Below are 10,960 nucleotides of genomic sequence, written 5' to 3'. Positions count from 1 at the left end.
CCTTACGGCTTCGCAGGTCCCATGCCCGGCATAATTCTTTAACAAGCATTTGAGTATAATAAGGCCAGCTAACTTTAAAATTAAAAAAATAAAATAAAAGTAAAGCCAAAAAGAAAAAGGAAAAATAGTAGAAAATAAGAAATAAACAACACCCACACTCACACACAAAAAGAAGAAAGAAACAAAAAGGGTCAATAAACCCACTACGTTAACACAGCTTCCCATTATCTGTAAATCTTAAACAATGTGACTCATTCCAAATTTCGATTATTTTGCTACTTGCAGGGTATCAAACTGTATTAGAGCCAGGTAAGTTGATCAATTAGAATTCCCCAACTAAAAGTCTCCTTGCTTTGTCTATCTATTCAGACCTTTAATTTATCTCTTTTTTATCCAAATATCCAAACCTTTCTATAACACCATTAAACTCAAATACTTCTTTCATTTTTCATTTCCAACACCTCCCTTTCTATCCTTACCCACCTCCACATATAAATTTTTTACCTTCCACCCTGCCTTTATCCATATCCACATACATATTTTATCCACATTCATTGCTCCTCCCATGTTTACTCCACTTTCCTGAAGATTCTCCGACCAGTCTTTCTTAACTTTATATTGATATAGCAACTCAAACAAACATCAGCTTGCGTTCTAGCCCCAGGTAATCTAATTAAACTTTCGCTGCCCTTCCCTCTCCCACGCACCTCCCAACTCCGTTCGTCCCAAACCGCAACTCAAAAAGATCACAATTTCCGCTCTCCTCGCCTAAGAAAATAGTTCATGCACAATTTGAGTTAGAGTTCAGACAAAACTTCTGTACAATATATGTCCACAATCAGCAACGCTTCTTTCAGTCTCCATGTCTCATCATCGATATGCCACTTTTCCATTTTATCCCAGACAGAAATCATAAAACTTTAAAAACATCGCTTAGTCTTTATTCTTTAGTCTTCTGCCCTTCCGGAAGAGAAAAACAACACCCTCCACCTTGTAGCCACGTGTCTCGCTGTTTGTCTTCTCCTTCTCCTTGCCTCTCCCCAGATCCGGATGAATCAGGAAGTCCCGCCTTCAGGGTCTCGTAGTAAAATTTTCGGGCTTCACAGACGGAGTTAATGCGGTGTTTTTGATTGCCAAATGTAACTGTAATACCAGCTGGGACTTCCCATTTGTATGGAATCTGAGAATTTCTGAGTTCTTCGGTTAAGAAAGCGTACTGTCTTCTTGTTCTTAATATTTGAAATGGTATCTCTTTAAAAAAAATCAAGTCCTCCCCATCAATTATCAACCTCTTTCCGTAAAGCCTCTGTATTATCTCATTTCTAGATTCCCTTGTAGTAAAGTATATTATTATGTCCCTCGGAAGCTGTCGCTGTTTTGCTACCCAGGAATTCTGGCGGTAAATTCTTTGAATCTGCCAATCAAAGTTAAGTCCCGGACTTCCCACCAAGCGACTGAAAGCCTCAAAGAATGTCTGTTTCAAATTCTCCTGTTGGTTTTCACGCAGTCCTCTAACTCGTATGGCAAAGGCAGCCTTGTTATAATTTATCATGACAAGTTCTTTTTGGGCAGATTCAATTTCCTGTTCTAACGTTTGGATTTTTGATATCAGATTAAGGTTAGTTTCTTCCAAAAGTTCCAATTTGTCCTCTGTTTCAGCAATATAATCTGTCATAACTGTCATTACTCCGATCATATCCTGCTTTGCCTGAGCAATTTTAGCATCAAATTGATCACATAAATCCGATATCAGTTGATTAATCTCCTGTCTGAAATCATTAAGCGTTTTGAGGAGGAATTCTTGTGTTAGCAAATCTCCCGTGGAGGGTGTAGGAGACAAGGGTAGCGGCTTCATAGCAGTTTTTGGAGATATGTTATTAAGGAAGCGCTTCTGTTTAGGTTTGGGAGCCATTCCAGAATAAAAATAAAAGACAAGCAATCAAGCGAGCCAAAAATCAAAGTCTGTGCTCCCCTCAGTTAATCTTTTAGCAATTAGTACGGAGAAGCCTTCAGGAGGGTAGGGCTTACTAGGTACGTCACATCAAACACAAAAGCTACGAGATCGCCATCTTGTGACGCAGCTAAAAAAGAAAGGGAGCCTTTTGCGAAATTGAAGCTGGTATTTTAAATAGTAATAGAAGAAATTCCTCGGGAATGGTCCCCGCCCGGATTGGCTTTTAAATAGCTTAGCTTTGTCCTGGGGGGGGAGGCAATCTGCCTAGGCTGCAAAAAAGGCAGCGCGGAAAACTGGCCGGAGTAAAGGCTCAGCTAATGTTGAATCTCTTCTCCATTCACAGCAAAAAAAAAGCTATGAATTACAAAGAGATCCTAACGACTGACCCCCTCTCTGCCCCTTTCTGCCAGAAAGGGGAGATATCTATAGATCTTATAAGATATACGAACCAGAGTCCTGGCAGGAGCTTTTTTGAGCTCCCGACGGCGGCAGCTCCTCCCCTCGAAGCCAACAACCATGTGTTGTTGATTGGGCTGAAAGAGAGAGTAATTGGCCCAATGTCACCCAGCCAGCTTTCATGCCTAAGGCAGGACTAGAACTCCCAGTCTCCTGTATTCTAGCTTCGTATTTTAACCATTACACTAAACTGGCTCTTTGTATTTTCGCAGAAAAATGTGGCAAAATTAAGTGTGCGCAACAAAACTCATTCTTTTCCAATCTAATGATGTCACTGACCATGCCCACTTCTGCCTACGTGCAAGTAATTAATTAACTGCACTCTTTGATCTGTCCTTGGTATTTTGTTTTTCTAACAAGTGAGGTAAAAGGAAATTGGATTTGCTGTCCCATCAGCAGAAAGGTGATGAAAGAAACAAAAAATAGAATTAGGGACAGTTTGTTCTAAAGGATAATTGCTGTTTTTGTTTGGGACTGAGAAGGGGGGTCTGGAACAGAGTGAGGGGTCTAAGGGGTGGAGCTTGAGAGATGAAGGGGAAGTTGGAATGGAACTCTGGAAGTTTGAGAGGTGTAGTCTAAAATAGTAATAGCAATAGCACTTAGACTTATATACCGCTTTACAGTGCTTTTACAGCCCTCTCTAAGCGGTTTACAAAGTCAGCCTATTGCCCCCAACTATCTGGGTCCACATTTTACCCACCTCGGAAGGATGGAAGCCTAAGTCAACCTTGAGCCAGTGAGATTTGAACTGCCAAACTGCAGCTAGCAGTCAGCTGAAGTAGCCTGAAGTAGTTAGGACAGTAATTTCCCAAGCAAGATTGGGGAAATCTGGGTGTTGAAGTCCACACATCTAAAAGTTGCCTGAGATTGGGAAACATGGTTTAGGATATATTGTAATCTGGCCCATGTTGCTTGAAATAGCATCCTAATGCTCAACTTGGATTTTAAAGAATCAAGAACTGCCAAGCTCATTCAGTCTGTCTTTTGACCCCATTAGCTTAGTTTCTCCGTTAGATTTGAATCTTCCTTCCTTGTCTCCTCTAGAGTTGAAAAACATCACAGGTCAAATACAACTGTAGCAAATCCACTTGTCAATCTCTGCATTCTCTCTGGTTGATCCTCTCTGGGGAAAAAGGATGCCAAAACAAGGAAAAAAATAAAGGCATTTTCTCCTGTTCATCTTCTGCATTCATTGGATTTTCTTGCTATCTTTCAGAATTTCAGAACTACAAACATTTCATGCAAATTATATTTTCATCACATTTTTCTGCAGCTGTCAGATTTCACTGTAATGAGGAACTGTTTTGCGTTCTTCTGTTTGACTCTGAACGTCTTGTTTTTCAAGTTCAGTTTTATATTTTTCAATTTTCTTTGTTCTCCGGGTTCTTTTTAAATGTAAAAAGAAGCTAATATATCTAAAATATCTGCATGGCCACTCATCTTAAAACCAAAATCCTGGACAGTTGATAACTGGTTTAATATTTTTATTGGGTTATAAAGTACAATAAAATATAAAAGTGTTCTGGCCCCCCTCTCCGTACACCAAGGCACTCCAAGACAAGATTAGATAATTTATTCACAGACCTTGGCAGCAATCCAGACTGCCAAGATAAGAAATATACACAAGAGCTTCTCCAGTGTTGGTAATTAAGTTGAATCCTGCGAACAGTCTCCTCCCAAAGTCTCTCCTTATATACTCTCTTGAGAGGAGCCTAATTACAACCACATGGATCCAATTATCTTCTGTATCTGCGTAGTTGTTCTCTGCGTCTATCTGCCCGCCGTTGCCTGGCGTCCAGGACCAACTCCCTTGTCTCCTCCCCATTGCTCCAAGGCCTGACGTCAGGGGCACACTCCCTTTGGCTTTCACCGCTGCTCCATGCCTCAGGCGCCTCCTGGTGGCCAACCAGCCTCTCTGGCCCCTGCTCGGAGTTGGAACTCTGTCCAGGGTCCTCCACATCTTCCAGAGCTGACTCATAGGGCCCCTCGCTGTCGGAGTCTGTTTGCAGCTCCAACAGCTCCTGCTGGGCCACAACACAAAAGTAAATATGAAAACGATGGGGAAAGTTTCTTGGCAAGGTTTCTCAGAAGTGCTTTGCTGTTACTTCCTTCCTAGGGCTGAGAGAAAGTGATCTAAGCATCTTGCAGACCAGATCTGGCCCCCGGGCCTTGAGTCTGACATACTGGTTTAAGTAATCTGGCTCCCATTGCTTGGAATAGCATAAATATGTTGGATTTTAAAGAACTACACCAAACTGGTTCTCAGTTTGCCAAAACCAAAAACCAGTTGCAATGGATGACCCTACTTCTGGATCAGCAAGGCATCATATGGGATGGATGGATGGATGGATGGATGGATGGATGGATGGATGGATGGATGGATGGATGGAAGGAAGGAAGGAAGGAAGGAAGGAAGGAAGGAAGGAAGGAAGGAAGGAAGGAAGGAACAGCAAACAGCAGACAGATGTGTGGTAAGCTTATTTTTTTCCATCTCTTTCCAAGATAATGCACAAGTTCTGGAAACTGGTTCCGTCGCCTCTTCACTTCCTTCCTAGAAAGCTGCTTGCTTTGGATTATCCTGTCTAGGAAATAAGGCTGTGCTTGCATAGAAGCTCAGGGCCCACATCCTGTGTCTCCCTCCCATCGCATTCTAACAATGTTTCCAGAGGATTTTTTTTATTTCATGATTCCCCAACCCCAGTATTTTTTCAATGTCCTTTTGATTTTCCTCTGTAGTCTTGTCATGTGGGAAAATATGGAGGGATGGTTGTCCAGCATTTTCCATGCTAACAGCCATATGGTTGAAACAAACCACGTGCGAATAGATACAGCAAAGCAAAATTTGATTAATTGCTTGTTGCATTTTAAAGGAGGATTCTTTCTTGGTCCTCTCAGGCTACAATTTGGAATTCTTAATCTCTACACACAAACACACACAGACACCAGCATGACACGGTTTGATTCTGCCCAGTACTTGGGTGATCCTAGCCTGCACACCATTAAGAAAAGAAATTTCAGCTTCTTTCCCTCTAATAAAATGATACTCTTCTTTGATTTACCCTTTGACATGCTTATATGTTCCAAGAATTTTGTCATTTCTCCTGATATTAATGAATTGCCCTCTGCAAGAGAGATGTGATTTGGTTTTTCGCGGGAAGTAGTGGTGGGATTCAAGTAATTTAACAACCGGTTCTCTGCCCTAATGATTTCTTCCAACAACCAGTTTGACAAAACACTCAGAAAGTTAACAACCGACTCTCCCAAAGTGGTGCAAACTGGCTGAATCCCACCACTGATGGGAAGCCTTAATACACTGTCCCTCCCTCCCTCCTTTCTTTCTTTCTTTCCTTTACAATAAAAATTTTTCCTTGATGGCCCAATTAGCATATTTTATTTTTCACTCCCCTGTTGTCAGAGATGGGTTTCTACCGGTTCAGATAAAACTGTTAGGACCAAACCGGTAGTAATCTGGTGGCCTGGAACCAGCAGCGACCCAGACCTGCCATGCCCCTGAACCGGTTCTCCTAAGGTGGCACCATCTTGATTTTCGGTTTTGCAAATGCGCAGAACAATTTTCACTGAAAAAAATGTAATTTGTTTTCCTTTTTTTTTTGCGCACCAAACTGGCAGTAATGCCGGCAGAAACCCACCCCTGCCCGTTGTCCCTCCTCCCTTCCTTTCTTTCTCCCAATAATAATAATTGATGGCTCAATTAGCATATTTTTTCTCTGACACCCTCACTGCCTATTCCTAGTCCTAGTGGACAACCATTTAAATATGAGCCAGCAATGTGCGGCAGCTGCCAAAAAAGCCAACACAGTTCTAGGCTGCATAAACAGAGGGATAGAATCAAGATCACGTGAAGTGTTAATACCACTTTATAATACCTTGGTAAGGCCACACTTGGAATACGGCATCCAGTTTCGGTCACCATGATGTAGAAAAGATGTGGAGACTCTAGAAAGAGTGCAGAAAAGGGCAACAAAGATGATTAATGACGAGGTTAAAACATACGTATGAAGAATAGTTGCAGGAACTGGGTATGTCTAGTTTAATGAAAAGAAGGACTAGGGGAGACATGATAGCAGTCTTCCAATATCTGAGGGGTTGCCACAAAGAAGAGGGAGTCAAGCTATTCTCCAAGGCACCTGGGGGTAGAACAAGAAGCAATGGGTGGAAACTAATCAAGGAGAGAAGCAACTTAGAACTGAGGAGAAATTTCCTGACAGTTAGAACAATTAATCAGTGGAACAGCTTGCCTCCAGAAATTGTGAATGCGCCAACACTGGAAGTCTTTAAGAAGATGTTGGACAGCCATTTGTCTGGAACGGTATAGGGTTTCCTGCCTAGGCAGGGGGTTGGACTAGAAGACCTCCAAGGTCCCTTCCAACTCTGCTATTGTATTGTATTGTATTGTATTGTATTGTATTCCTCCCTCCCTCCCTTCCTTTTGTTACAATAACAATTAATGCTGAGTCAGCATATTTTATCTCTAACCTCCCACCCCCATTGTTTGTCCCTCCTCTCTCTCCCCTCCCTCTCTCCCTCCCTCCCTTTACAATAACAATTATTCTTGATGACTCGGGCAGTATATTTTATCTTTAACACCCTCCATTGCCTCTCTCTACTTCCCTCCCTCCCAATAAAAAAATGCCCTTGATGTCTCAATCAGCATATTTTTTATCTCTGACACCCCTGTTGTTTTTTCTCATTTGTCTCCTGAGGTTTAAGCCACTCTGGTTGTTCTGCCGTCCTCAGGGTGTCGCCCGCCTTTCCATTGATCTAAGTAGTTATACATTTTCCTCATATCAAGGCACAGCAGCTTGGTATCAGTTTTATAAAGCCCTAATGAGGAGCCATTATCAAGTGCCCTCTGGTTCCAAGTCCATACTCCAGGTTTGCAAGGGAAATAACCCATCCCTCCTTCTAGTAGCAACGAAGGTGCCCAGGCAATTGTGACACAAGGCTTCCAGGCTGAAAAACCCACGACAATGAACTTGTTTTTCTACTTGACTGTGTTTGTAGGAGTTGTCTTCGCTCCCTTTTCGCATGGACAAGGTATGGAACAAAATTGGGTGGGGAAATCTGAGGGCCATGCTGGGAAGGATTTGGGGGCAGCTATGTAAGACCCAAGGGATGGCTTAGTGGCTAAGACGCTGAGCTTGTCAATCAGAAAGTTTGGCAGTTCAAATCCCTAGCACCACGTAACGGTTCCACCACAAAACCGCGGAGGACAAAATTGCGCTCGACGAAAGCGCGCATTTGACGTCATCACAGCGCGACGAAAACATCGCGCTGTGATCGAAAAATGTAAAAATAAAGCAAAAACCTTACCCTAACCCCCCCAAACCTAACCCTAAACCTAACGCTAAACCTAACCCTTAACCTAACCCTAAATCTAACCCTAAACCTAACCGTTAACGTAACGCTAAACCTAACGCTAACCCTTAACCTAACGCTAAATGTAACGCTAACGCTCTAACCCTAACCCTAACCCTTAACCTAACCCTAACCCTAAACCTAAACCTAACCCTTACCTTTATGTGAATCGGCTTGCTTTAATTTTAATTTATTTCAATTTTTAATTTTTTTCATCGCGCTGTGATGACGTCACATGCGCGCTTTCGTCGATCACGATTTTGTCCTCCGCGGTTTTGACGGGTCACGCCACGTAACGGAGTGAGCTTCTGCCAACCTAGCAGTTCGAAAGCACATGAAAAATGCAAGTAGAAAAATAGGGGCCACCTTTGGTGGGAAGGTAACAGCGTTCTGTGCGCCTTCGGTGTTTAGTCATGCCGGCCACATGACCATGGAGATGTCTTCAGACAGCGCTGGCTCTTCGGCTTTGAAATGGAGATGAGCACCACCCCCTAGAATCGGGAATAACTAGCACATGTGTGCGAGGGGAATCTTTACCTTTATGTAAGGCCCATTTGTGTCAGGAACCTTATGTAATACTTATATTAATTTTTATTCGGGTCTTAGAAGCCTAGGTTGTCAGAAGCTATCTCAGCTAGCTCTGAGTGGCATGCATTTCCTCAAAAATGTAATTTTGGATTAAACACAAACAGATATCCAAATTTTAAAAGAAATCATATATTTAATTGCAGTTATCAAACAGGGAATTCCATCCAATTCAAGGAAAACAAATTCATCAGCTAAGGATAGTCATAATACCCTCTCATTGGCTTCCTGAAATGACCGGGTATTATTGTATGTAGTTGTCTAATAAAGCTGTTGTTTTAGAGTGATTTTTAATATGAAAATATCAGGAAAAGATACAACTCAAGCTATTATATTAGATTCAAAACTGGCCTTAAATATTTTAAAAAAACCTAAATGACTTCTTAGAGCTTATAAGTTGGCAGTTTTTACACAGCTGGAAATTCTTTGAAAATCAGAAGGGATTTGATTACTTTCATAGAATGCCAAATTGGTTGACATGCCAATAGAAATGTTGAACTGCAAAAAAATGACAATATTACAGGAATTCAAAAGATAACTTCCATCCAGTAAGTTTTTAAATTATTAAATTAAACATAACATTATTAAATATAATAACTATGTACAACAAAGATGAAATTTGTCTATATCCAAGTTCCTAGATAATTTAATTAATTTGATTTTATATTCCCTTCACAATCTGTAAATTAAATTAAATAAAGATGAATTTAAAAGAACAGATCTCTGGCCTAAAAAGCTTGAGGTGATCATTAGATTACCAGAAAAAGAGAAGAATAGGGTCAAAGGAGTACACAATTATTTCTTGTGTGCCATTTGTGTTAGCCCTTTGAGGTAGTCCAGGCAAGAAGCACAACAAGGAATCCTAGTTTACTAGAATATTAGAATACAACTATGAAGGAGAAGGGAGGTTTAGAAATAGGAAATATAAATAAATAAAAGTACTGACTCTATTATTTCCCCCCAAAAAACTTTTATTTTATTCAAAAAGTTAAAACTCCAAAACAAAACAAAAAAAGAATGTTTCCAAAAACAAAAGCCAATTGGACAAAGACATTAAAAAAAATAATGTCCATTAAAAAATGAAAAACAAGAAATATATTATTCCCGCTAGTTGAATACTGTCCCTTCATGGATCACTGTCTTGTTGTGACGAAGAGGCCTGCGTAGCTCAATGAAGCTATGCCGTGTAGTGCCACCCAAGATGGACAGGGAGAGCTCTGACAAAACATGATCCACAGGAGAAGGAAGTGGCAACCCACTCCAGTATCTTTGCCATGAAAACCCCATGGACAGTACCAAAAGACAAAAAGATATGACACCAGAAGAGGAGCCCCTCAGGTTGGAAGATGTCCAATACTACTGCAACGTGCTCCTACATGGGGCAGCCCTTGAAGAGCATTCGGAGACTTCAGCTTGTCCAGAATGCAGCCGCGCGAGCGATCGTGGGTGCACCTCGGTTCACCCACGTACACCTATCCTCCGCGAGCTGCACTGGCTGCCTATTGGTCTTCGGATACGCTTCAAGGCGCTAGTCGTCACTTATAAGCCCTTTATGGTATTGGACCTGGGTACTTGAGAGACTGCCTGCTGCCAATTACCTCCAATAGACCGATCAGATCCCACAGATTAGGCCTCCTCCGAATTCCACCCGCCGGCCAATGCCGGACTGGCGACTACCCGGAGGAGAGCCTTCTCTGTGGCTGCTCCGACCCTCTGGAACGAGCTCCCCGTGGAGATTCGAACCCTCACCACCCTCCACGCCTTCCGCAAAGCCTTAAAACCTGGCTGTTCAGACAGGCCTGGGGCTAAAGAGCTTTTGCCCCCCCCCCTCGAATGGTATGGTTGTTGTGTGCTTTTAAATTGTGTATTGTTCTGTTTGTCTTTTTTATCCCTTATCTGTACCCCTTCCTGACTTGGATTGTGAGCCGCCCTGAGTCCCCTTCGGGGAAAAGGGCGGCATATAAATGCAATAAATTCAATTCAATTCAATATCAGTGATGTGCAGTCAGGGGTAGACAGGGGAGCCACAGCCTCACCACTGTCAATCATGAAAAGGAAAAAAAAATGTAAACGGGAAAAGGCGAGTGCTGAGGGTTAGGCTAGCTAGCTGCTGCCACACCGTGAATGACCGCCTGTTTTAAAAAGCCTCTAAAAAAACGCCTCTACTACGAGGCAGGAGAACTGCATGCCTCATCTAGTCTGACTTTTTTAGGCGCTCGAGCAGAGTTAAGCGAGGGTTAAAAGCCTAAAAAATCCTGAGGTAGGTGAGGCACGCAGTTCCCCTGCCTCATAGTAGAGGGTGCATTTTTTAGAGGCTTCAACTCTGTCATTCTGTTTAAAGCTTCAGCGTCGCGCTCACGCTTCCTCCTCTCTCCGTTTCTGATGCCCACACTCCCTCTTTTCCTTCAAATTCCTTTTTTTCTTTTTTTCTTTAATAAATGCAGTGCTCAGGCATTATCTCCTCTCCCGCGACACCCCACTGACTAAAGCACTTTCTTTCGTCCGCCTGAGCTCGTGCAGCCCGCCTGAACTCTGCTGCGAGGCGAGCACAGGCAGGCGAAAGAAGTCTCTTTCGCCTGCCTGTGC

Source organism: Thamnophis elegans, chromosome 1, assembly GCF_009769535.1.
Source record: "Thamnophis elegans isolate rThaEle1 chromosome 1, rThaEle1.pri, whole genome shotgun sequence".
Lineage (NCBI taxonomy): Eukaryota > Metazoa > Chordata > Lepidosauria > Squamata > Colubridae > Thamnophis > Thamnophis elegans.
Note: the sequence above shows the minus strand (reverse complement) of the source record.